This window comes from Choloepus didactylus, chromosome 16 (assembly GCF_015220235.1).
Source record: "Choloepus didactylus isolate mChoDid1 chromosome 16, mChoDid1.pri, whole genome shotgun sequence".
Taxonomy (NCBI): domain Eukaryota; kingdom Metazoa; phylum Chordata; class Mammalia; order Pilosa; family Megalonychidae; genus Choloepus; species Choloepus didactylus.
The window spans coordinates 75,363,833-75,390,663 of record NC_051322.1 but is presented as its reverse complement, the minus strand read 5'-3'; the positions used below and the strand labels follow the sequence as shown (position 1 = coordinate 75,390,663).

General features: G+C 36.3%; 2 pseudogenes; one reads left to right on the top strand and one right to left on the bottom strand.

Annotated features, from left to right (window-relative positions):
* Positions 1-7,283, top strand: part of LOC119511323 — a 42,794-nt pseudogene extending 35,511 nt beyond the window's left edge.
* Positions 7,284-19,641: 12,358 nt separating this feature from the next.
* LOC119511322 lies at positions 19,642-25,980 on the bottom strand (annotated as a pseudogene).
* Positions 25,981-26,831: the final 851 nt, after the last annotated feature.

Below are 26,831 nucleotides of genomic sequence, written 5' to 3'. Positions count from 1 at the left end.
GCCTTCCCTGCACCCTCAGCTGATTGTCCCAGAGTTGGGAAGGCAGAGCAGTGTGAATTAATATGCCCAATTCAGCCATTCTTTCAGCAGACTCGGAATGTCCCTATACAGCCCTGCAGCCCAGAACCACCCTGGGGGAGATGGTGGTCACCTGTGACATAGCACAGTCATCCCTGAAAAGAGGACCCAGGGGGGCACAGCCTGCAGGAGGGTCCCACTCACAAGTCTCAGGGACCATATGCCAATACCAAGGCCTTGTGGCTCAGCAGCAGAGACAAACTGTGACAAAAATGAACTGAAGGACTAGATTATTGCATCAGCTTTAAATCTCCAAAAACACCAAGGAGATTTGATTGTTAGAGCTGACCCCCTCCCTGACCACCCAGACACACAAACCATTTACAGGGCAGGCAACATGAAATACACATGCAAGCTTGGCAAGCCAATTGGACCCAACAAGACTCACACACCCACTCACCATGAAGACAAAGCAGGGGAGAACTACCTTGAGGGGAATAGGAGGCTCACAGATGCCACCTGCTGGTTAGTTAGAGAAAGTGTACTCCATGAAGCTGTGATCTGACAAATTAGAGATAAGGGTTTTAATCAGTCTACAAATCTTAAAAGAACCCTATCAAGTTAAGCAAATGCCAAGAGACCAAAAACAACAGAAAATTTTAAAGCATATGAAAAACACAGAAGGTATGGATAACCAAAGCCCAAGCACCCAAATCAAAAGATAAGAGGAGATGCAGTATTTGGAGCAATTGATCAAAGAACTAAAGATGAACAATGAGACCATGCCACAGGTTATAAAGGACATAAAGAAGAGCATGGCACAGGTTATAAAGGACATCAAGAAGAGCCTAGAAGAGCATAAAGAAGAAATTGCAAAAATAAATAAAAAAAAGATGATCTTATGGAAATTAAAGAAACTGTTGACCAAACTAAAAAGATTCTGGATACTCAAAGTACAAGACTACAGGAAGTTGAACAATGAATCAGTGATCTTGAAGATAACAGAACTGAAAATGAAAGAACAAAGAAAGAATGGAGAAAAAAAATTGAAAAAATCAAAGTGGACCTCAGGGATATGATAGATAATATAACACATCCAAAGATAAGACTCATTAGTGTTCCAGAAGGGGAAGAGAAGGGTAAAAGTCTAGGAAGAGTATTCAAAGAAATTGTTGGGGAAAACTTCCCAAATCTTCTAAACACCATAAATACACAAATCATTAATGCCCAGTGAAATCCAAATAGAATAAATCCAAATAAAACCACTCTGAGACATATTCTAATCACACTTTCAAATATGGAAGAGAAGGAGCAAGTTCTGAAAGCAGCAAGAGAAAAGCAATTCACCACATACAAAGGAAACAGCATAAGACTAATTAGTGAATACTCAGCAGCCACCATGGAGGTGAGAAAGCAGTGACATAACATATTTAATATTTTGAGAGAGAAAAATTGTCAACCAAGAATTCTTTATTCAGCAAAGCTCTCCTTCAAATTTGAGGGAGAGCTTAAATTTTTCACAAATAAATGCTGAGAGAATTTGCTAACAAGGGACCTGCCCAACTTGAGATACTAAAGAGAGCCCTACCAACAGAGAAACAAAGAAAGGAGACAGAGGTATGGAGAAAGGTTCAGTACTAAAGAGATTCAGTATGGGTACATTAAAGGACATTAATAGAGAGAGGGAAAAATATATATGACAAATTTAAACCAAAGGATAAAGTGACTGATTCAAGAAATGCCTTCATGGTAATAACATTGAATGTAAATGGATTAAACACCCCTATTAAAAAATACAGATTCACAGAATGGATCAAAAAAAAAAAAAAAAAAATGAACCATCAATATGTTGGTTAGACCATTGTCTAAACACCATAAATACACAAATCATAAATGCCCAGTGAACTCCAAATAGAATAAATCCAAATAAATCTGAGACATATTCTAATAACACTGTCAAATATGGAAGAGAAGGAGCAAGTTCTGAAAGCAGCAAGAGAAAAGCAATTCACCACATACAAAAGAAACAGCATAAGACTAAATAGTGAATACTCAGCAGCCACCATGGAATATTCATCTTAGACACAAAGAAATTGAAAGTGAAAGGATGGAAAAAATATTTCATGCAAGCTAGAGACTAAAGAAAGCAGGAGCAGCTATATTAATCTCAGATAAAATAGACTTTAAATTCATAGATGCTATGAGGGACAAAGACGGCCTCTACATACTAATAAAAGGGACAATTCAACAAGAAGAAATAATAATCATAAATGTTTATGCACTCAATCAAGATGCCACAAAATACATGAGAGAAACACTGGCAAAATTAAGGAAGCAATTGATGTTTCCACAATAATTGTGAGGGACTTCAACACATCACTTTCTCCTATACATACAACAACCAGACAGAAGACTAATAAGGAAATTGAAAACCTAAAAATCCAACATCCCTTTTTGATAAAAACACTTCAAAAGGTAGGAATTAAAGGAAAATTCCTCAATATGATAAAGAGCATATATAAAAACCCACTCTCAATGGTGAGAGACTGAAAGCCTTCTCTCTCAGATCAGGAACAAGGAAAGGAAGCCTGCTATCAACACTGTTATTCAACATTGTGTTGGAAGTGTTAGCCAGGGCAATCCAGGAAGACAAAGAAATAAAAGGCATCCAAATTAGAAAGGAAGAAGTAAAACTGTCATTGTGTGCAGATGATATGTTCTTATATCTAGAAAACCCTGAGGAATTTATGATAAAGCTACTAGAGCTAATAAATAAATTTAACAAAATTGTGGGATACAAGATTAATGCACATAAGTCAGTAAGGTTTTTGTATGCTAGAAATGAACAAACTGAAGAGACACTCAAGAAAAAGATATCATTTTCAATAGCAGCTAAAAAAAATCAAGTACCTAGGGATAAACTTAACAAAAGATGTAAATGACCTATACAAAGTAAACTACATAACTCTACTAAAAGAAATATAAAGGGACCTGAAAAGATAGAAAAATATACCATGTTCACAGGTAGGAAGACTAAAGGTCATTAAGATGTCAATTCTACCAAAACTCATCTATAGATTCAATGCAATCCCAATCAAAATTTCAACAACCTAATTTACAGACTTGGAAAAGCTATTAATCAAATTTATCTGGAATAGGAAGATGCCTTGAATTTCTAAAGACACTCAAAAAAGAAAAACAGTGTTGGAGGACTTACATTCCCTGACTTTCACACTTATTATGAAGCCACAGTTGTCAAAACAGCATGGTACCAGCACAAAGATAGACATATTGATCAATGGAATCAAATTGAGAATTCAGAGATAGACTCCCAGATCTATGGCTGACTGATCTTTGATAAGACCCCCAATGTCACTGAACTGGGACATAGTCTTTTCAACAACTGGGGCTGGGAGAGTTGGATATCCATATCCAAGATAATGAAAGAGGTACCCTACCTCACACCCTATGCAAAAATTAACCCACATTGGATCAAATATCTCAATATAAAAGACAGTACCATAAAACTCCTAGAAGATAATGTAAGAAAACATCTTTAAGAACTTGTATTAAGTGGCCACTTCCTAGAGTTTACACCCAAAGCACAAGCAACAAAAGAAAAAATAGATGAATAGAAGCTCCTCAAGCTTAGAAGCTTCTGTACCTCAAAGGAATTTGTCAAAAAGGTAAAGAGGCAGCCAACTGAATGGGAAAAAATTTTGGAAACCATGTATCTGGCAAATGACTGATATCTTGCATATATAAAGAAATCCTGCAACTCAATGACAAAAGTACAGACAGCCCAAGTATAAAATGGGCAAAAGATATGAAAAGACAGTTCTCTGAAAAGACACTTCTCTGAAGCGGAAATACAAAAGGCCAAGAAACACATGAAAAAATGTTCAGCTTCCCTAGCTAATAGAGAGATGCAAATTAAGACCACAATGAGTTACCAATACTGGCGAGGGTGTGGAGAAATTGGAACTCTTATTCATTGTTGGTGGGACTGTATAATGGTTCTGTATAATGGTTCAGTCTGGCAGTTCCTTAGAAAACTAGATACAGAGTTACCCTTTGATACAGTAATTGCCCTTCTCGGTGTGTACCCAGGAGATCTGAAAGCAGTGACATGAACAGATATCTGCATGCCAATGTACATTGTAGCTTTATTCACAATTGCCAAGAGATGGAAGCAACCCAAATGCCCTTCAGCAGATGAGTGGATAAATAAAATGTTTATACACACAATGGAATACTACACAGCAGTAAGAAGGAATGATGTCATGAAACATATGACAACATGGATGAGCCTTGAAGACAATGCTGAGTGAAATAAACAAGGCGCAAAAAGAGAAATATTGTAGTCTACCACTAATGTGAACATTGAAAAATGTAAAACAAATGTTTTACAATGTAGATTGTAGAGGAACCAGTGATAGAGAGCAATTAAGGAAGGGGGAATGATAATCCAATAAGAACAGATAGGCTATCATGGGTAAATATAATGTTCTGGGAATGCCCAGGAATGACTATAGTCTGTTAATTTCTGATTGGTATAATAGGAACAAGTTCACAGAAATGTTGCTATATTAGGTTACTTTCTTGGGGTAGAGTAAGAACATGTTGGAAGTAAAGTAGTTATCATAGGTTAGTTGCCTTTTCTTACTACCTTTTTATGTTCTGTTTGAAATCTTTTTTTTTATTTTATGTTTTATGTACCTTCACTGGAGAATGGCCAATGGTGTCTGGAAAACCTCTTAGCTGGGAAAGCACTTGGCTGGCATCTGCTCTGGTTTTAAAATGGCTTTCTCCCAGGATGTTGCTCTCTCGGCTGCAGTTCCTCAAAAATGTCACTCTTATTTGCTCTTGGGGTGTTTGTACTCTCTTAGCTTCTCTGGAGCAAGAGTCTGCTTTCACTGGCCATCTTCCAACTGTCTTTCATCTGCAGCTACTCTTTCATCTTCTGTGCATTCTTCAAAGTGTCCCTCTTGTCTGTAACAAGACTGCCCCTTCTGTCTGAGCTTTTATAGTGCTCCAGTAAACTAATCATGGCCATGCTGAATGGGCCAAGCCACACCTCCATGGAAATTACCCAGTGAAAGGTCTCACCCTCAATTGTGTGATCACATCTCCAAGGGAACATCCAATCAAAAGTCTCCAACCCAATAACCACTAATACATTTCCTACCCACACAAGACTGCATCAAAGACAGTGGCATTTTGGCAGACAAAATACACCCAAAGAAGCACTCATGGGTCATGTGTTTTTAGCCATTCTGCCAATCTGTGTCTTTTGACTGGAGAATTTAATACATTTACAATCATAATAATTGCTGAATATGCAAGCCTTTCTTATGCCATTTTACTGTTTGATCTTTGTAAGTATTATAATTTTTTCCCCCTAAATTCTTCCATTAATACTTACTTTCATATTTATTAGATATTTTTGTACTCTCATGAGTCCCCTCTCATTTGATTTCATAGCAATCTCCCTTCAATCACATAAACATTGTCCTGATTCTTCTTTGTCCCTCCACCTATTTTATTTTTTACAAGTTATGTCTTTAAAAACATATAGCCATAAACAAAGATTTATCATTACTTTTTTTGTGCATTTGCATTTTAGAACTTGTAAGAAGTAAAAAGTGCTGTTGCACTCAATAGTTTTACTACTCTGGTTCTGGCAGATTTTACCTTGTCTGGGATTTATTGGGCTGTTTGAATGTGAGTATTCATGTTTTCATTAATTTCTGAGGTTTGCTGCCATTATTTCTTTGCATAGTCCTTCTGTCCCTTTCTTTCTTATCCATCTGGGGCTCCCATTATACATATATATGCATGCCTTATGGGGTCCCACAGGACTTTTGGACCCTGTTCAATTTTTTGAATTCTTTTTAGTCTCCAATCCTCAGGCTGAATCATTTCAATTATCTTGTTTTCAGGTTCACTTGTTCTTCTGCTAACTTTATTTTGCTGTTGATGTCATTGATGATATTTTTATTTTAATTATGGTTGTCTTCCAATCCAGTATTTCTGTTTGCTTCTTTTTTATATATCCATTTTGTCATTGAGATTTCTGTGCTGTTCATTCATACTTTTGCTGATACCCTTTAGTTCTTTCTCCATGTTTTCCTTTCTCTCATTGAACATTTTGAAGATCATTTTAATGCCTTTTCCTTGGGAATCTAAAGTCAGATGTTCTTTGCTCATTGCTCCAGATATATTTTTCTTGTTCTTTTGAATGCATCATTTTCTGATTCTTTGTTCATCTTGAAGTAATTTGTTGCACAATTTAAAATTTAATATTTTTATGTATCAATTCTGGGATTTAATACTGGGTCTATCTGTTTCTTTATTTTGTATCCAGCTAGTGATATAACTGAGATTTCCTTAGGTTTTCACTGCAAATGGCTGAAAGCAGGGTCTCAAACACATACTGTATCACAAAGTTAATAGCAACATTATTTGGAATAGCTGACAGAATTGGTAACATCTTTTTAATTATCCATTTTCACAATCAGGTTTAAAACAGAATGTTATAGTGCATTGTTTTGGGTATTTTGTACTAATATCTCTAGCAAATGCTATGCAGTTATATTAATTCCATGTAAAATGTCCCACAATATTAGATTAAAAATCATTTAACAGGATGGACAAATACATAAATTGTTTTTAAGGAAAAAATACTGAAATATATTAGAGGGGGTGAAAAACTATCCATGCATACTTAATTACTTATGCTCTTTTAAATAATGCATAAATATACCTATTTTTTGAATTAGGAATAGCCTTGATATAATCTGGCAACATTATGCTATGATTTCTTGATATATACATTTTACTTTTTATGGGAAAAACATTTTATGGAGGTAAAATACACATATAGCAAAATGTGTTAAGTGCACAAATCTTAAATATACAATGGGATCAAGTCTTATGAATGTCTACACCTACATAACTAAAACCCAGATCAAAAATACAGAACATTTCCTTAGGTTTCACTCATGGACTTTCACTGGCCATTACTCCTGGAGTTAACCCATAGTCTGACATCTATTTCACAGGCTTATGTTTGCCTGTATTTTAATTTCACATAAATCATACAGTGTGTTCACTTCTGTGTCCAAAGAAATGGAAACCATTACACGCCTGATCTTATTCCCCCCTCTTATTACCTTTCAGGTTCAACTTTGGCCACACTAGCCTCCTTTGTTCCTGGAACAGACCTGGAAAGCTACAAGTCCTTCACTGTCTTCATAATTTAAGCAGATGCTTTTTGCCCCATAAGACTTATGTTCATGGGCATTTCTCCTAAAATGCAATTTAGATACATCACTCACTCTATTCCCTTCCAAAATTTTTCCATTAGCATTTATCACCATCTATGTGCTACAAATTTATCAGATTTACTGTCTGATTTATTTTGCTTTTAGTTGTCAGTTCCTTGAAGGCAGATATTATAAAGTAGCCTTCAACAGATACTTGTTGAATTGAGACATGTTTATTGCATGTCTCTGTTTCTTTTTTGGTTCAGATGCTATCCTTTCTGCTCTGTGCACATCTGCAGGATCCCATAATTGACAGACTAAACTTTCTGTTGTGATGGTCAAGAGCAGATTTTCAGTCTCCTGGTGCCAAGTGCCTAAAGAAAAAAGTCATTCTTGGGCTATCCATATTGTGCTAGAATCCTTAACACTCCCCAGGCAGTCTGGTCAATTTAATGCCAGAGTCTGTAGGTATTTTTGTAGTTAGCATCTCTTTTCTCATTGCTTTGCTTGTGGAAGAGGGTCAGGGAGGGTAGGAGGGCCACTTTAATCCCAATCTACTTTAATTAATCTACACTCTCCAGGCTATATTTTTTCATTCTTTTACTTAACTTCCAGAAGGTTTCAAGGCATTCAGCCATTATATGGGAAGATTTGTTCCCTGCACCAACACAGGAGGTATTTATGCTTACTTATCCAACTTCCATCTACTTTCTCTCATCCTAATATTTGTTGGCAACCCCAATCCATTGACCATTCTTTCATAACCATTTTCTAAATGCATTCCTCTTTGTATTCTCAATGATATTAGGCCAAAATCCTCCCCATAAAGTTTCAAAAATAGCTCTATAATAGTACTTACGGATTGCAGATTAATAATTTGCTATTTTAAAAGGCTACCCTACCACATTGTGAACACATTGTGAATATACTCTGTTTCTTCCACCATTTGGTCCTCACACAATTTGATATGTACAGTATTCATTCAGAAATTCTGTAAATATACAACTCAAAATTCTAACTCTGAATTTCACTATATCCTAAATCCTAATAGTTCTAAATTGTCTTAGAAATGCTTCTCACATCTACAGTATTTATCCAGAAACTGATTCCTTATTATTTGGATGACTACCATACATCCTACTAATTTTTTTCAGGTATTTTGATTTTTCCACTCCCCCAGCACATAATTGCTAACTAAAATTTCTAAATCCTTCTTCTGTTATTCATGCTGTGTAAACTCATCATTGTGCCCTCCACAAAATCCTTAAGACATTAAGTGTGAACAATGCCTGTGATCTTTCATACATGCTGATTAAAATTTATTTCCTAGTAGGAAATGACCATACTAGTTGATACAGCACAATTGTAGTCCCTCTCATTAGCAATATACACTTTCTATTCCAAATTCACTTTCATTATTATTCTTTTCTGGAATTCTCTCACTCACTTTTTTTTAAGCTTTTTCCAAGTTTGCTTTTTCTAAATTTTTATTGGGGTTGTTAGATACCATACAATTATCCAAATATCCAAAGTGTACAATCAGTTGCCCCTGGTACCATCATACAGCTGTACATCCATCACCACACTTAAATTTGTTCAATTTTTAGAAGCTTTTCATTACTCCAGACAAGAAATAAAGTGAAAGATGGAAAAAAGAAAAAAAAAAGGGAAAAGGAAACTCAAATCCTCCCATATCCCTAACTAACCCCCCTCAATTGTTGACTCATAGTGTTGGTATAGTACATTTGTTACTATTTATGAAAGAATGTTGAAATACTACAAACTGTAGTATATACTTTGCAATAGGTATATATTTCTTCCCTATATGCCCCTCTATTGTTAACTTCTAGTTGTATTGTCATACATTTTTTTCTGGTTCATGGAAGAGATTTCTAATATTTGTACAGTTAATCATGGATATTGCCCACCATAGGATTCAGTTTTATACATTCCCATCTTTTGACCTCCAACTTTCCTTCTAGTGACATATATGACTCTGAGCTTCCCGTTTCCACCTCATGCATGCACCATTCAGCACTGTTAGTTATTCTCACATCTTTCTCCTGATACCTCTCTCCATTACCAAACATTTAAGTTCATCCTAGTTGAACATTCTGTTCATACTAAGCAACCACTCCCCATTCTTAAGCCTCATCCTGTATCTTGGTATCTTATATTTCATGTGTATGAGTTTACATATTATAATTAGTTCTTATCAGAGACCCTGCAATATTTGTCCTTATGTGTCTGGCTTATTTCACTCAGTATATTGCCCTTGAGGTTTTGAAACCAACCCATTTTTTAAGATGGTTTTGTTCACACCCCATACATTCCATCCTAAGTAAACAATTGATGGTTCTCTGTATGGTCACATCTTTATGTGTTCATCACCTTCACCACTATCTATATAAGGACATCTACATTTCTTCTACAAGGAAGGAGGTAGCATCAAAGAAGGTAGAGAGGGAAAACAAAGAGGAAAGAAATGACAGCTAGGAAGTTCACTCACTGTGTTTTGAAATACAAACATAACTTAAAACATATGGAAATGAAATGTTCATAAGGTAAGCTTCTAACAATTTGATTATTAAAATTTTCCTTCTATAAGAAGGAGGGGCAAGATGGTGGCAGAGAGAGGAGTGGAATTTAGATAGTCCCCTGAAGCAACTAATGATCAACCAGAAAAAATTAGTAAATAACCTGGAATAACTGCTGGGGGACACATCATACAGCAACATGGATTAGGTAGAATGACTGAGAATTGCAACATAAAATCTGTAAGTAAAAAATGCAGAAATGAGCCAGGAGCCCACTTCCCCCATGGCAGGCTGAGCTGAAAGACCTCACTGTAGGAGAAAGAACCATTCTTGAAGGAAGAAAATAAAACTCATCCCTGCTGCAACTTGGGTTTTAATTAACAAATATGAACTGCAGAATAGAAGCTACAAAAACAGACAATCCCCTAAAAAGCAGAGAGAGGCTTTTAATGTCAACTGACTTTGAGGAGCCACAAAATGCCTGTGCTCCAGGAAAGGCAGCTCAGAAGACCAGGTGCTCTCTCTGACCAGTTAGCAAAACTGGGGAACATGGGCTGGCTCTGAAAGGGGGCTTGTTTTCCATTTTCCTCTCAAACTCAGTGACTCAGTGGAGGGAAATTCAGCCATTTTCAGTTCACAGTGCTCTGGCCCAGACAGGAGTGGAGATAACAGAAACAGAGAGTCAAAGGGACAATTCAAATGCAGAAGATAACTCCATAGTGGGTGTTTCTTCCCTAAGAGGAAAGAGATGGGCCCAGCTCCAGTGCAGCCCCAGTTCCAGTGGAAGCCTTAAGGACACTATATTGAGTGAAATAGGTCAGACACATAAGGACAAATATTATATGATCTCATTGATATTAACTAATTATGATATGTAAACTCATAGGCATGAATTATAAGTTCCCAGGACAGAGAATGAGGCTAAATAATGGGGAGCAGTTGCTTATTATGAGCAGAATGTTTAAATAGCTTGAACATAAGAGTTTGGAAATGGACAGAGGTGATGGTAGTGCATTCTTGTGAGAATAACTGTCAGTGCTGATTAGTGTGTGAATATGGTGGAAAGGGGAAGCTTAGTCATGTATGTCACCAGAAGGAAAGTTTGGAGTTAACAAATGAGAATACATACAACAGTGAATCTTTTGGTGGTAATGTCCAGCATTAACTGTACAAATATTAGAAATCTCTCTTATGAACTACAACAAATGTATGACACTACAACTAGAAGTTAATAATAGAGACTTATATAGGGAAAATATACTTTTTGCAAACTATGTACTACAGTTAGTAGTATTTTAACATTCTTTCCTCAACAGTAACAAATATAGTATTCCCATACCATGGGCCAATAATGGAGGTTTGCGTTTAGGGTTATGGGAGGATTTGAGTTTTCTTTTTTGTCTTTATTTTTTTTCTGGAGTAATGAAGAGGATCTAAAAACTGGAAAAAATTAATTGTGCTGATGGGTACACAGCAGTATGATGATACCATCAGCAATTCATTGTGTACTTTGGATCTTTGGATCATTGGATGATTGTATGGTATGTGAACAATCTCAATAAAATTAAATTTAAAAAAATTTCCTTCTAAAAATCCGCATGTCTGAAAATTCTGCAACATTCTTGAATTAGCACAATTGTCTCTTTCAAATTAACCTTAATTATATAATTAGCCAATTTACAAATCCAAGGATTATGAGTGCTAAGGAAGCTGTGCAACCTGGAGGAACTCAATGGATCAGTCCTTCCTTTGATATGTATTTAATTGTCTTCTTCCTTACCTTTATGCTTAATCAGGCCATGTACTCCTGTTGAGTGTCAATCCTACTAAATCCTGCTCAAATAGCTGGACCATGGGGGGAACCAAAATGTTGCCATTCTGCCATTCATCCTATGTTCAAAGCACCATAACATATTTCTTTGGAGTAGCTTTTAAATACAAAACCTCCTTAAAGAAGTACAGTAATCATTTAGCCCCATGCTCTATGAATCCCCATTGATATGTTACTCTATAAATAGTGTATGCTTCCCAGCCCAGATTTGCTCATGGCTGCATATACAAACCCTGTGGTAGCAAGAAACTCCACCATGTTTAAAGCTATGCCTCTTCATATTTTTCCCACATAGGTAGAATTATGACTTCATTTTAGACCACATCAAGGTGGTCTTGAAGAACTGCAACATGGACTAGTAGAATGGATCAAGACTAGCTGGTCTTTGGGGATTTTGATCAATTCATATTGATACACAGTTTTGAATTGTTAGTCCTCAATATTAGTTTGTAAATATTGCAACAGCTTTTTCTCTCAAGGTGTATTAACTGGCATACTTCCTCCTATTCTCTGGTGAGAAAATCTGCACTTCCTTTTCCTCCCTAGTGTTTTGTGGGAAGTTGACTCAACTTGGATTTCAGGCAACTTAGTCACAGCAATCTAACCTCTTTGATGTGTTCAAGATCCACTCTGGTTTTGCAGTTTTTGCAGGTTTTTCTCATTACTTGGGTGGAAATGCTTTTTTCTAGCTTTCAAAAGAAAGGTAGAAATGGAAAGACTCCTTTTTCATTGAATGGTGCAAATTAAATCTTATAATGCTGCCCATCTATTTTGTCTTTAGAAGGGCTAAGTTCTATTATGATTTTTCAATAACTCTTTGAGAGTCAAGGTCCAAGATTACTTTTCAAATCTTTCATTATGATAATTATATCTATCTAGTCTTTAATTGTGGTCATTATCCTATTATTTTGATAATCTAACATTTCCTTTGCTACCAGGGGAACAGAATTCTGAAGAGAACTTCCATTCCATTAACCCTGTAAGAGTCAACTCACCGAACATTGTTGTGATGCTGATGCCACCCTCACTAGTACAATCTTTATGACTTGATAAGTGGTGCAATTTCTCAGCGTTGGGTAGAATATAATCACCTGGTTGGCTCTCTCTTGTTGTATAGTATATCCAGTCCAAAATTTCTATTTTTATGATTTTCTTAATTCCCTTTTCCATTGTCTTCCTTTACAATTTTGCTGTATCTACCTAATTTATGGGGAGAAATCACTATCTTCATGCTTCTATGTAACATATCAAGTTTAGACAAACTGCTGTGTTGCTTTGAGGTTAATCCAGTTTCTTACAGGACTGTTTACCAAACAATGTTTGGGGCCTACTTGATCCAGTACCACCTGTCCATAGCAGGCCCTGATGTTAACTGCTGGAAAATATTACAGCCATTATGATGGTATGTTGCATTTCTTTATTTATTAGGCTCTTAACCTCCCCAGCTGAGTAATATTGTAACTTTACACTATTTATTAACCCAGTGGCCAGAAGGGGAATTGATGGTTTATCCTGAAGAAGCATACAACATTTTGGAGGAAGAACATTTGGTATAGCCTCTGTTTAAGGGCTATATGTCTGCTATATATTAATAGAAGGTGTGGACCACTTCATTCCTTTAAAAGAGTACAAAGAACAAGGGAATTCAAGAAACTCAGGGACACAGAGAAAAATGTCCCTATCATCTGTGTCTGGGCCCAACTCACTGCCATCCGGCACTTGTCATAGCAGCCCTCCTTTTCTTCGTAATAAAGCATTCATTGCATTTCTGCTATTCTGACAATTAAATCTTCAGTCTGTTCTTCAGATTTCTCCTCCCTCCCACTCTAGGAGATGAGATGTTACCAAGGGCCCCTTTGGATTTCACATTTAGCTTTCAAATGACGAATGAATTGTTAACATATTTATACATTTTTTCAGAACATTAATCAAACTTAAAAACAACCTTCTTGTTGCAGTTACAGTTACTATTTTGCCCATATTTCTCAAAGGCCCAATACTTAGTACCGGCTAGTGCATTTACTGCCATATATTATCCTAATATTTCACACTTTTTAAAAACTAGATCTCTACTTTGTGCCAGGGATTCACTTGGCTCCACCTACATCCAATGATGTAGGTTCCCATTGCCTTTGGGTGGCAAGTGATCAAACCTCAAAACTTCAGGTTTGGCTGTCAATGTGGAAATCTTTATTTGGAACACTTTTGAGTTGGACTGTGTTGGCTGACATACCTGTGTCTTTATGATTTCACAGTAAGTGTTTACTGGATGTTTATCTTCCACAGAAATGCCACTCTCTGCAGCTGAAGCAATCCCTGAAGTGGCTGACAGCTAGAAACTGTGCACTAATAGCTCTCTCATCAACTAGAAAACAAGTTATGCAGGAAAAAGTAATCCAGGGAGCATATCTGTGTTGAGTCCTGAGGACAGTGGTGACCTTAACAGAAGTATTCTATGGATAGAAACAGTGCAACCAGTGACATGTAGGAGAATTTCTGGACAAAATTGAAAGATCTGAAGCTGGGCACTGTGTACTAGAGTTAACATAGCAGGTCTGAGACTTCTATCCTTGGAAAGGCTAAAATGCAAGGCTGACCCATGGCTGGCAGCTGGGAACATGACTCAGTGTTCTCAGTAAAGCATTAATTAATAAAAATGCTTCACATAGTTACAATGTTTGTGCAACACTATGGTAAATATAGTACACCTAATTTCCTTCAGCCATTCAGGATTTTTTACTTGCAGCAGATTGTACCTATATGCCAATCCCTCAGTGAAAACCTTGCAAACTGAGTCTCTAATGAATTTCCCTGAACAAATTCTATACCTTTGGCTGCATTTTTGTTGCTGGTGGAAATTTGCACCCCTAGAGACCTCTCAGGGATGGAGAGAGCATAAGGAAAACTTCACATGGATTCTTTCAGACTCTGCCTACCTTTTTCCCTTATTATTCCACTGGATATCAAACCTAAGTTACTATGGTGAGTAAAACAATATCCCTAGTCTTATGAGTACTTCTAGTGTATCTCTGATTGTGTGAAAAGTTTGAGGGATTGTCAAAAGAAGCTCATTGATGATAATGACACCAAACAAGAATGTTTTGAAATTTTGTTTCATCAGCACTCAGGGCATGCAAATGGATTGATCTAGATTGTACATCTGTGTGGCAATTACAGTTCTAGGGAAAAGAATATTTGGTGGCATTGGAAAGAGAGTTGAATATTGAATACCAAGTACAAAACTGTTAAGACAAGTAAGTTAAGTTATAAAGGACTAAAAAAGATAGGCAATGAATGAGAGACACCTATGGGATTAGAGAAAATGTATAATATTAGAAACACAGAAGGTTTGTTGGATGGATGGTTGTAGGAGAGCAATATTTTAAGAATGAATGCTTAAGATTACCATTCTTAAAAAGGGGACTTTTCAAAGTAATTAAACCCAATGTTAGTGTTTGCAAAGAGCTCTCTTTTTAAATTATGTCTACAATTACAGAAGAGGCTGCAGTCACTTAAGGGTTTCACATGGTTGGCTGATTGGCAAAAGGGATTGGGTTTAGTAAAAAGGAAAAGTATGGGGCAAAGGGATTAAGCCAGACTCAGTCTCTGTTTTAGAAAAGAAAAAAAAAAAATCTCTTAAAAGATCTGCATTGCACATATTAATTTACCAAATTGAAAATAGTTACAAGAATTTTGGTGTAAATAAAAATCACTAAATCTTATACATATTTCTGGTATGCTGTCATCAAAGCAGTCCAGAAGCAGTCCTGGGAGTAATAATAACTGGCAGCAAAATATTTTGAAGATTATGAAAATTTCAAATATTTTAATGACTAATACCTTCTGACTAAAATAATTTATATTATGTTAAATTAATATCATCTTACTAAAATAATTTATATTATGACAATGTCTGCTCATGATGTGGTTATTTTATTGCCTGGAGTATATGATTTAGACATCTCAGTTTGAAGTGAGACATTACAATGAGACATCTAGAAGCTTTCTTTCCTGTCCCTAATTTGCCTCATTTTGAACCCAAAATTCAGTCTCACATTTCCTAGTGAATCTGGCTATGTACTTGTTTCCCAACCTCTGTAATTCCTTTACATGTATTAATTCTTCCAAAAATCCATTTCACACATTTTTCCAGGAATATTGTTTTTTAATTCTAATGTAATACATATGGCAGATCTACAAGGAATCCACAACAAGAATTTCATGGAATCTCAGGTTATCTCAAGTTCATGTTCTCTGGTAAAGCTTGTGAGGGATTCCATTGACACAAGCAGTAAGTATACAGATTTAGAAATGAGCAATGATTATTCAGTAATGGGTTGTACAGCCATAAAAGAAATCACCTCCAGGAGATACAATCATAAACATATATAATAGGGTTTTAAATAGAAGAAGAGAAAGAATAAAATACTGGACAGATATTAGAAGGAATGACAGTTATTAACATGTCAAAAATAATGTGTTGACCCTAGCAATGAACATTCACTTAATAATTTTAAGGAAAAAATTCTTAGTCATAAATTTAACAGAATACATACAAGACTTGGGCACCAAAACTGAAAAACATTTCTGAAAGAAAATGAGACATAAAAATGGTAAGATATCCAGCATTCATGAATTGAAAGACTGAATATTTTTTTTTAACATGGAACTATACTCCAAATACATCTACAGATTCAAAAGAATCCCTGCCAATTTGCAAAAAATGAACAGAGCTCCTAAAATTTATTTGGAAGTTGAAGGACATGTAAGAGCCAAACAATTTGTGGAAAGAAAGACAAATAGCTGAAGGAATTACCCTCCTATTTCAAAACTTACTACAATTCTACAGTAATCAAGACAGTGGTGTACTAGCATAAGGATAGAAACATATATCAATGGAATTTAGTTAAGCTTACAGAAATAAATATGTACATTTAGGCTCATGATTTATCACAAGTGTACCTGGCCATTCAATGGGGTACAGATTATTGTTTTCAACAAATGCTGCTGGGATGACTTGATAGTTACATGCAAAAGAATAAAGTTTGAATGCTACCCCATACCATACACAAAAATGAAATCCAAATAGATCCCAAACCAAAATGTGGGGTAAAACTATAAAACTCTTAGAAAAAAAGACATAATATATTTTGTGACCATTTATTGTATAATGATTTCTTAGATATAACAATAGGTGCATTAAGCAATAATAGAAATAGTGGATACATTGAACTACATCATAATTTAAAACTTTGGTGATTCTCAAGACTATCAAGAAAACAATAGGACAGCTATAAAATGAGGGAATATACTTGCAAACTATGTATCTCACAAGCTTCTACTATCCAGAGTATATAAAGAATTCTTATTTTTCAATAATAAAATGAAAAATAACCTATTTTAAAAATTGCAAGGTATTTGAATACACATTTCTCCAAACAGGATATTTGAGTGACAAAAGAAAAGTTGTACAACATGAGTTGTCAATAAGTAAATGCAAATCAAAACCACAATGAGATACCACTTCACACCCATAAGAATGTCTGTAACCAAACCAAACAAAATGAAGAAAACTGCAGCAGAAACACCAAAGATGGGATATTACTTGTATGTGAGAGGATGTGAAGAATTTAGTAATCACACACTGCTAGTTATTATTTACTATAGTGAAGGCACTTTGGAAAACATTTTGGTATTTCCTCAAATATTAATCAAAGAGTTACAACAGAACTCATCAATTCCATTCCAGGAAGTACCCAACAGAATTGAAGGTATTTGTATGTAAAACTTTGAATATGAATGTTCATCCCCACATTACTAATCACAGCCAAAAATGGAAACACTAAAAATGTACATCAATTTATGAGTAAATAAACAAAATGTGTTATGACATTACATTGAAATATTCAAAAATATGATGCAATTGAATACTGACACATGCTTTAAAATAGACAAAACCTGAAAACATGATGGCATGGCAACTAAAAGAAGCCACATATTGTATTATTGTATGGTTCCATTTTTATGAACTATCCAGAACAGCAAATCCATGAACATCAAAAGTAGATTAGTGCTTCTTAGGGCCTGGGGGCAGGAGGAATGGGAAACGAAAAATAGTTTTGAAGCACTGAAGATATTTTGGAATTAGATAGTTGTGATAGTTGTACAAATCTGTGATTATAAAAAACGAAAAACTGAATTGTATTCTTTAAGAAGGTGAATTTATGCTATGTGAATTTTAGATAAATCAAACAAACATCATATTGAGAATAGTCTACTTACCCCAAAATATATTACAGTGTTCTAAAGGGTGCAATAGATTATAATCCATAGCATATATCCTTGAAAGATAATATCCAGTTTCAGTAAGATATGCAATTATACAGCAATAAAACATTAAATGTAAATATTCATACAAGTAAAATTATGTATAGAGGAACAATGCAGCCTCGGTGGAGCAAGAGGTAAATGACTTAGAAATGAAAAGTGTGATAAATAGTAATGTCTTGGATACACTGAAGAGTTGATAAAAGTATTTGTATCAGTGATTCATTAAAGTAATTGGTGCGGACAGATTTAGGGACCATAAATGATCTTCCAGTATATCTTTAACAGTTTTGAACGTAATGAAGAAATAATTTTGTGGCATAATTTTTAGTGAATCCTTTTCTCAGAGTTGTAAAAAACATTATGGATAGTTCCTTCATTTCTCCAAATTAATTCTGGTTATTAAGTCAATGATGATTTTATAAACTACATTCACAATGAAGATGAAGGTTGTGCAGCCAAATGAAGTAGATATATTTTCTATAGTCATTAAAATATCTGCTTTCCATAAAGATAAAAAATTTAGGAATTTCTAAGAACTACCTTATATAAACATAAGATTTGATGCACAATATACTGATACTTAAATCCCCATTTATTCATGCCTGTGGATTAAGTTTAGAGGGGTCAGGAATAATATAGTCAATGTTGAAGAGCAGAGATGAAACTGAATACTAGTACTAGAAGGTAAGTAATAAGTAAACAAAGAGACATTTTGCCAAAAACTGTGGATCAAATCCAATACCTCCTCTTGTGTTCAATAAAGAATCTTCACACTTAAAAGTGGCTTGAAAGTCAAACATTCTAAGATAAGGTATCACTCAGAGCTAACAAGCATTAACAAAGAAATATTCATTTATTTGAAGGAGACTATTCCAGTTTGCTAATGCTGCTATTATGAAAAAATACCAGAAATGGATTGGATTTTAAAATGAGGATTTATTTGGTTACAAATTTACAGTCTGAAGACCATTAAAGTGTCCAGATTAAGGTGTCAACATGAGTATACCTTCACTGAAGGAAGGCCAATTGCTTCTAGAAAACCTCTATTAGCTGGGAAGGCATGTGGCCAGCATCTGCGAATCCTGAGTTGTGTTTCAGCTCCTATCTCAGCTTCTGTGCATTCTTCTAAATGTTGCTTTTGGGGCATTTGTCCTGTCTTAGCTTCTCTGGGACAAAGTGTTAGCAAAAGACTGCTTTCAAAGGCCATCTCCAAAATGTCTCTAAGCTGCAGTAGCAACTGGGCCTGCATACTCCAGTAAATCAATCAAGATGCATCCTGAATGGGTAGGGCCACATCTCCATGGAATCCAATCAAAAGTATAACCCACAGTTTTGTGAGTAATATCTCCATGGATACATCAAATCAAGAGGTCACACTCTAATGACAATGATTCATCAATCTGCACCCACAAGACTGCATCAAAGAATGTTGCCTTTCCTGAGGGACATAATATATACAAATCAGCATGAAGTCTATGTTGCTGTACAGATCCAGTTAAATCTAAATATGCTTATTATATAATAGGGTAAAAAGTTATTTTAAATCTGAAAACAATGGGAAAATGAAAAAACTATTAGGAAAAGATTGATGCAAATAATTCCAGGTTCTGGTAAGCAGTGCTGAACAGAGTGGCCACTGAAAAGATGTTTGAGAGAATTACAATAACTTTCCATTTCCCAATAACTACTTAAGGCCCTTTACTACCTCTTTGTTTTAGAGGCTATAGATGTGGGGCTTCAGCATGGGAGTGAGGATGGCATAGAAGGCTGAAATAATTTGTCCTGGTCATCAGTACAGTTTGAGGTAGGTCTCATGTACATAAACATGGCAGCACCATAGTAAATTCTAATCATAGCCAGGTGGGAGGAGCCAGTGGTAAAGGTCTTCTGCTGGCTTTCTCCAGAGCCCATGCAGATGACAGCTTGAAGGACATGGGAATAGGAAATGATAACTGAGACTGAGTAAATTATCATCACCACACAGCAGATGAAAAGCAGTCTTTCAAAGAAAGAGTTGTCAATGCAGGATAGAGGTAGAAGGGGAGCAGCATCAAAGAAAAAGTGATGAATTTCCAAAGGTCTGCAGTAAGAGAATGATGTGACAGCTGCCAGCACAATGTTACCATCAAGAGATCCCAGGATCCAGGAAGCAACAGTAAGAAGTCCACACAGTTTCTGACTCATGAAGATGGTGTATCATATAGGGTGGCATATAACCACATAGTTGTCATAAGCCATCATAGCCAATAGGAAATATTCTGCCCTAAGCAGGGACACATAAAATAATATCTGAGTTCTACAACCTGCCAAAGAGATGGAATTCTTACCAGACAAGTAGTTGAAGGTCATCTTGGGTACAGTGGTGCAGATGAGCTTGAGGTCCATGAGGGACAGTTGTCTGAGGAGGAAGTACATGGGTGTGTGGGGCTGGGTGCCAACTGGAAGAAAAGTGTTCCCTGTTTTAAAGCAGCAGAGAATTTGTTAAATTGAGTACTGGTGTTTGTTGTAAGGGGGAATTTGAAAATGGTGAGCTAAGATTATTAGCTGAAGAGATTTCAAAACTAAATGTGTAAAATGCAGCCTGGCTTCCCTTTCAGCTTCTAGTAAAATTTGAGAGGAATAGGATAGGCTTATAATGGACATTTTGATACAAAGAAACCAGACATTGATGATCTGGAAAATTCTGGCCTTCAAGAAACTGAGACCACAAAGACTAGTACACCATGTGAGGATTTAAGCAGTAATAGGCATATTAATACAAGCCAGGATTGAAGATGGAGTTATCCAGGAAGGATTTGTGGAAAGTCATATTGTCTGTTAGTTTTGACCCCTGTATGCTGCATGCCAACATTGTTTTCTTGAGATCTGTATAAAAGAAACCACTGCCAATCTGGACTAAAAGGACGGAAAAGGGAAAAATTAAAGGAAAAATTTCTTAAAAGACAGAACCATAAAACTAAGGTCTGGAGCCAATAAATCTTGCACCAGGAGAGTTGAGCCACCTATCCCTGTGGAAAGGGTGAGTTTGCCCTGGAGACACAGGTCAGGCACTCTGGCCTCAATGCTCAGGAAGTGTGCTGCCACCCCAGGCCTCAGAGAAGTTTGAGCACATACCCTGGAGATTGGGAAGAGCCTGGCCACCACCCCACTGTTATGAAGGGGTTGAGCATAGCTCTGGATATGACATAGAGAACAGTTGCCACCCAGATGTTTGAAGATGGTGGGGCTGAGAACAAGGTAGTCTCCCCAATACTTGGATATGTTGGAGCAATCACCCCAGTGTTTGGAGAGAATAGGGCTGCTGCAAAGATCTTGGAAAGGGTGGGACTCCCTCTTTCTCAAGCCCTGAGGATAAAACATCATTCTATAAATGACTCTCAGACTATGAACTCTAATGGAGTTTCCTCTGCAGGTTTTAGGAACAGATTGTGTCCCCTGACTCTTGTTTCCTTTCATTTCCTCCCCATGATGTTGAGAATGTTTATCTTATGAGGGTCCTTCCTTTGTATTTGAGAAACAGATAACTTGTTTTAACTTCCATAGCTAAGAGGGAATTTTGCCTTAGGACACACCATGCCTGTAACTGATTTTCATAAGACTTTTTATTTATTTTATTGTTACAGAAATGATTTAAGGTTTTGTGATATTGTGATGGAATGAATGTATTTGGCATATGAAAAGAACATGCATTTTTGGGGTCCAGGTTGTGGAATGTGCTGCTTTGAATCTACTATATGCCCCATAAAAGAATATGTTCTTTTAATCCACTCTTGTAAAACAGGCCCATTGTGGGTGGGATCTTCAATTAGATTGTTTCCATGAAGATGTGATCCTGCCCATTCAAGGTGGTTCTTAATAACATTTTTGGAGACCCCTGTGAGAAGATAAAAAGCAGAGATATTTTGGAGAGAGCTCAAAGAAAGAAATGCCCAAGGAGGAACAAGCAAGGACATACAGAAGCCCAGAGACATTTTAAAGATAGAATGGTCAGCCAATTGTTGCCATATGTCTTCCCATATGACAAAGGAACACTAGATGACATTAGCCATTCCTTAGAGTAGTTATCTACCTCTCAGTGCCTTAATTGGCTATTTTCATGGCCTCAGGACTGTAAATTTGCAACATAATAAATCCTCATGGCAAAAACTAATCAATTTCTGCTATTTTGCATTCTGACATCTTTAGCAAATGGAAACTAGGGGTGCACAGGAAAAATGTACCTAATGCAAAATATGGACAATCTTTAATATTCTTTCATCTACATTAACAAATGTACCAGATCAATAATAGTGGTCAATAACAGGAGGGGAAAAGGGGTATGGGATGTTTTGGGATTACTTTTTTTATTTTAATTTCTTTTTCCTAAATAATGAAAATGTTCAAAAATGGATCATGGTGATGCATGCAATACTACGTGATAATAATGTAAATTGTTGATTGTACACTTTAGGTTGATTGTGTGGTGTGTGAATATATCTCAATAAAATTTCATTAAAATGATAAAAAAGGACCTTCTGAACAAGGTGACCTATTGCTCTAGCTCAGCTTTGGATATATCTCAGGCCCCTACTTCTGGCTTGAGATGAAAAACTCCAAGGAATTGAACCTAATATTGCCAGGGAGGTTTAATACACACCCCCAAACCAGAGGGAAAAACAAAAAGAAAAAGAAATCCTGGACAATTTAGGTACCACTCCCCATTTCCTTTTCCCCCAGGCTCCTTGCAACTTTTATTTTACATTCTGTCTCTATGGATTTGTCTATTCTGGACACTACATATAGGCCTTTTGTGACTGATTTATTTCATGAAGCATGAGATATTCAGAGTTCATCCATGGTGTTGCATGAATCAGTGCTTCAGTCTTTTTCTTTGTTAAATACATCTTATGCTTTTGCACTTGATGCTTTCTTGAAAAAAAATACAGGAAATTGAAAGGTGTGATAGTCAAAAATTCACTAACGTATTATGAAAAAAAGGTTTTTGAGTGATGTCATTAACATGGCAATGTAAGCAGCTACTGTAAACCTCTTGCTAGAGATTACTGAATAAAAGGACAATTATCACTTGTTCAGAACTTAGGAGAAATGTGTAGATTTGAGAAAGAACCCACAAATGTTGAATCAAAGAAAGGTAGGAAGCTTCCACCCCAGACAGGCTGGTCATCTCTCCTTTCCCTGACTCAGATCAACACAGCTTGGGGAGTGCACAGAAAAAGCAGCCAATGTCCATCCCACCTTCCACTGGGGAGATATTATAAATCTGTCACAACAGTGAGACATCCCCACCTATATTCAGACACAGAGACTGAAGCCTAAAGGGACCCAGGGCAGGACTTAAGCCACGGGGAAGTGTGGAATACAAATCAGCATCAAGGAAGAGCTTATAAAATGGAGGATCATGGAGGGAACCACAAAATCCTATTAAAAGTAGGAAGCAGCCACACAGAAACTACCCAAATGTACTGATTTTGAACCCAGGGAAAGGAGAGGACATTTGAAGTCCCAGGTCAGTAAGGGATGATGAATCTGAGAAAATGTGGACAGAGACTGTGTTTCCAGCCCTTGTTCTGGTGCCAGTCCCCCATCCTTGAGGGAAATAGCTGCAGGAAGCCTGATCCTTGCATTGGAAGATGGCTTCAGACAGGGGCAGCTGGGGGAATTCCCTGACAGAAGTAAAGTGGGAGACTCAGCCCCATATTGAGCTAGATTTTGGCTGGCAAAGTGAGTGACTGGAATGCTGCAGTTTTAGCCCCACTAAGTCAGAAGCTGTCAGGGCTCCAGGAGGTAAAGAGCTTTTGAAGGCAATTAAATTACCAAACAGTGCCATCTGCCAGGCATTCCAAAAAATGCAGGATAATTTCAGGTCTTTTCAGAGCCTCTCTAGACCCTCCCATACACCCATTGTAGCTGGTTTACAACCTCAGCATGAGAACTGGGCCCTGTTTGGGTTACTAAATAAGAAGATCCAACTGTCAAAGCAGTGTCCTAAAACAAACAAGGTCTTGCTGACTGGTGAAAAGCAGAAAACTACTAGCTGGCTGCTGGCTGTGGATGTTGAAGCTCTCAGGCCCCCAGCCCAAGATATTTCCATCTGGGAGCCCAGGAATCACCAGACACATTGTGCCCACAAGTGAATTCTAGCCAAGGGGCAAATGTGCCACCCCTTACCCCCAGAGTTGGCAACTTCCAGCACACATAGAGAATGGCAGATTTGAGTGGATTGTTGCATGGTTGGGTCCCAGACTGTCAGGCTTCCACAGTCAGGGAGAGGTGGGACTGTGGGGAAGTCGTCATCCAACAATGCCAACTGCTAGGAAGACAGGGAAAGTGCAGTCTGGCACACTGCTTTTCTTCTCAGCCCCTAACAGATTTCCAAAAAGGGTTGCACCTCCTGGTTTGGCTGGCAATTACTGACAGCATTCAGTAATTCAATGCAAATCAATCAACTACAAAATCTTATATGAGTAAGGGAAATCAACTTTCAAAATAGCCTTATAAAGGTAATTAAATGCAAAGAAACCAGCAAAATATGAGAAAACACATGAAGGTGAAAGAAGATATGTTCAAGCTAAATGACAAAAAAGAAAAGCAGTAGTAATCACAGAATTTGGAACAACTAATCAAAGAAGTTCATACAAATCCTAAATAACTTCAATAAGTTGGCTAAAGAGACAAAGGATATCAATATGACACTGGACAAGCATCAAAAATAATTTGAAAGAATAAATAGAAAAATAGAAAATCTCATGGAAACAAAAGATACTAATTAAAAATATACCAGAGACACATAACAGCAGAAATCAAAGCAGAAATCAAAGATTACCTAAGTACATGGAAAGATAGTCTGTGTACACTGTTAAGGAGGCTAAATGTTGATAAGATGTCAATTCTACCCAAATTAATCTACAAATTCAATGCAATACCAATCAAAATTCCAACAACTTATTTTGCAGACTTGGAAAGTTTATTTATTAAATTTACTTGGAAGAGAAAAGGGCCTGAAATAGCCAAAATCATCCTAGGAAAAAAGAACTAAGTGGGAGTACTTACACTTCCTCACTTTAAAGCTTATGCAGTCCTGTGGTAAAACAGCATTGTATTCACTGTATTGGCACAAAAATAGACAGATTAATCCATGAAATTGAATTGAGGGTTCAGAAATAGACCCTCAGACCTCTGGTAAATTTATTTTTGACAAGGCTTCCCAAACCACTACTGGGACAGAATAATCTCTTCAATAATTGGGCAGGAAGAAATGTATATTCATATACAAAGGAATGAAAGCGCTCCCCTACCTTACATCCTATACAAAAATTAATTCAAATTGGATAAAAATCTTAGAAGAAAATATAAGGAAAATTCTTCAGGACTTAATAATAGGAGGTTTGCTTTTTTGCCATTACACCCAAAGAACAAACAATGGAAGAATAAATAAATGGAAACCTCTCAAGATTGAGCATTTTCTGTGCTTTTGAAAAAAGGGATTTGTCAAAAAAGGAGAAGAGATAGCCAACACATTGGAAGAGAATATTTTGTAACCATATATCTGATAATGGTTTGATATCTAGTATATATAAAGAAATCCTACAACTCAACAAAAAAAGACAAACAACTCAACTGTAAAATGGGCAAAAGATATGAATAGTCATGTATTCAAAAAGGAAATACAAATGGCTAAAAACCACATGAAAAGAAGCTCAATTTCATTACCTAATATGGAAATGCAAATCAAAACTACAATGAGATATCATCTCACACCTGTAAAAGTCACTGCTATTAAACAAACGAAACTACAAATGATTGAGAGGATGTGAAGAAGGAAAACTTGGTCACATCTGGTAAAAATGTAAAGTGGTACAGATACTGTGGAAAACAGTTTGATGGCTCCACAGAAAACTAAATATTAAGTTGCCCTATGATGCAACAATTTCACTACTCTTTATATACCCAGTATATCTGCAAGCAGAGACACATACATTTGCATACCAATGTTCATAGCGGCACAATTCACAATTGCCAAAAGATGGAAAAAGTCCAAGAGTCCATCAACAGGGGAGTGGATAAACAAAATATGGTATATATGTAGAACATGGAATATTATGCAGCAGGAAGAAAGAATGAGGTCTAAAACATGTGACAGCAACGATGAACCTTGAGGCATAATGCTGAGTGAAATAAGCCAGACACAAAAGGACAGATATTGTACAATATCACTAATATGAACTTGCTAGAGCATTTAAAATCAGTCTTAAAATGTAGAGTATAGGGTACCTAGAGATAGAAGCTACTGAAAAGGGAGCAGTTATCAAATATGTACAAAACTGTTAATGAAGTTGAACTTAAATGTTTGGGGATGGATGGGGTGATGTTAGTCATCATTGGGATTATAAGTAAAACTGCCATATTGCAGGAGAATTTGATTGATAGTGGTTGTTTAATGTCATGCATACACCAATTAACACCACAGTTATGAATAGGTTATTGCGTGAACTACTACAAATGTAAAAATATAATAAATAATAAAAGGGTATATGGGATAAAAGAGAGATGTTGCAAACTATGGACTACAGTTAACTGTAATATTTTAATATTCTTTGATCAACAGTAACATACTACACCACTACTATGGGTCAAAAATAGTGGGGTCTTAGAGAGCAATTAAGGAAGGGGGAACAGTAATCCAAGAAGAACAGATATGCTATTTAACATTCTGGGGATGCCCAGGAATGCCTATGGTCTGTTAATTTCTGATGGATATAGTAGGAGCAAGTTCACAAAAATGTTGCTATATTATGTAACTTCCTTGGGGTAAAGTAGGAACAGGTTGGAAGTAAAGCAGTTATCTTA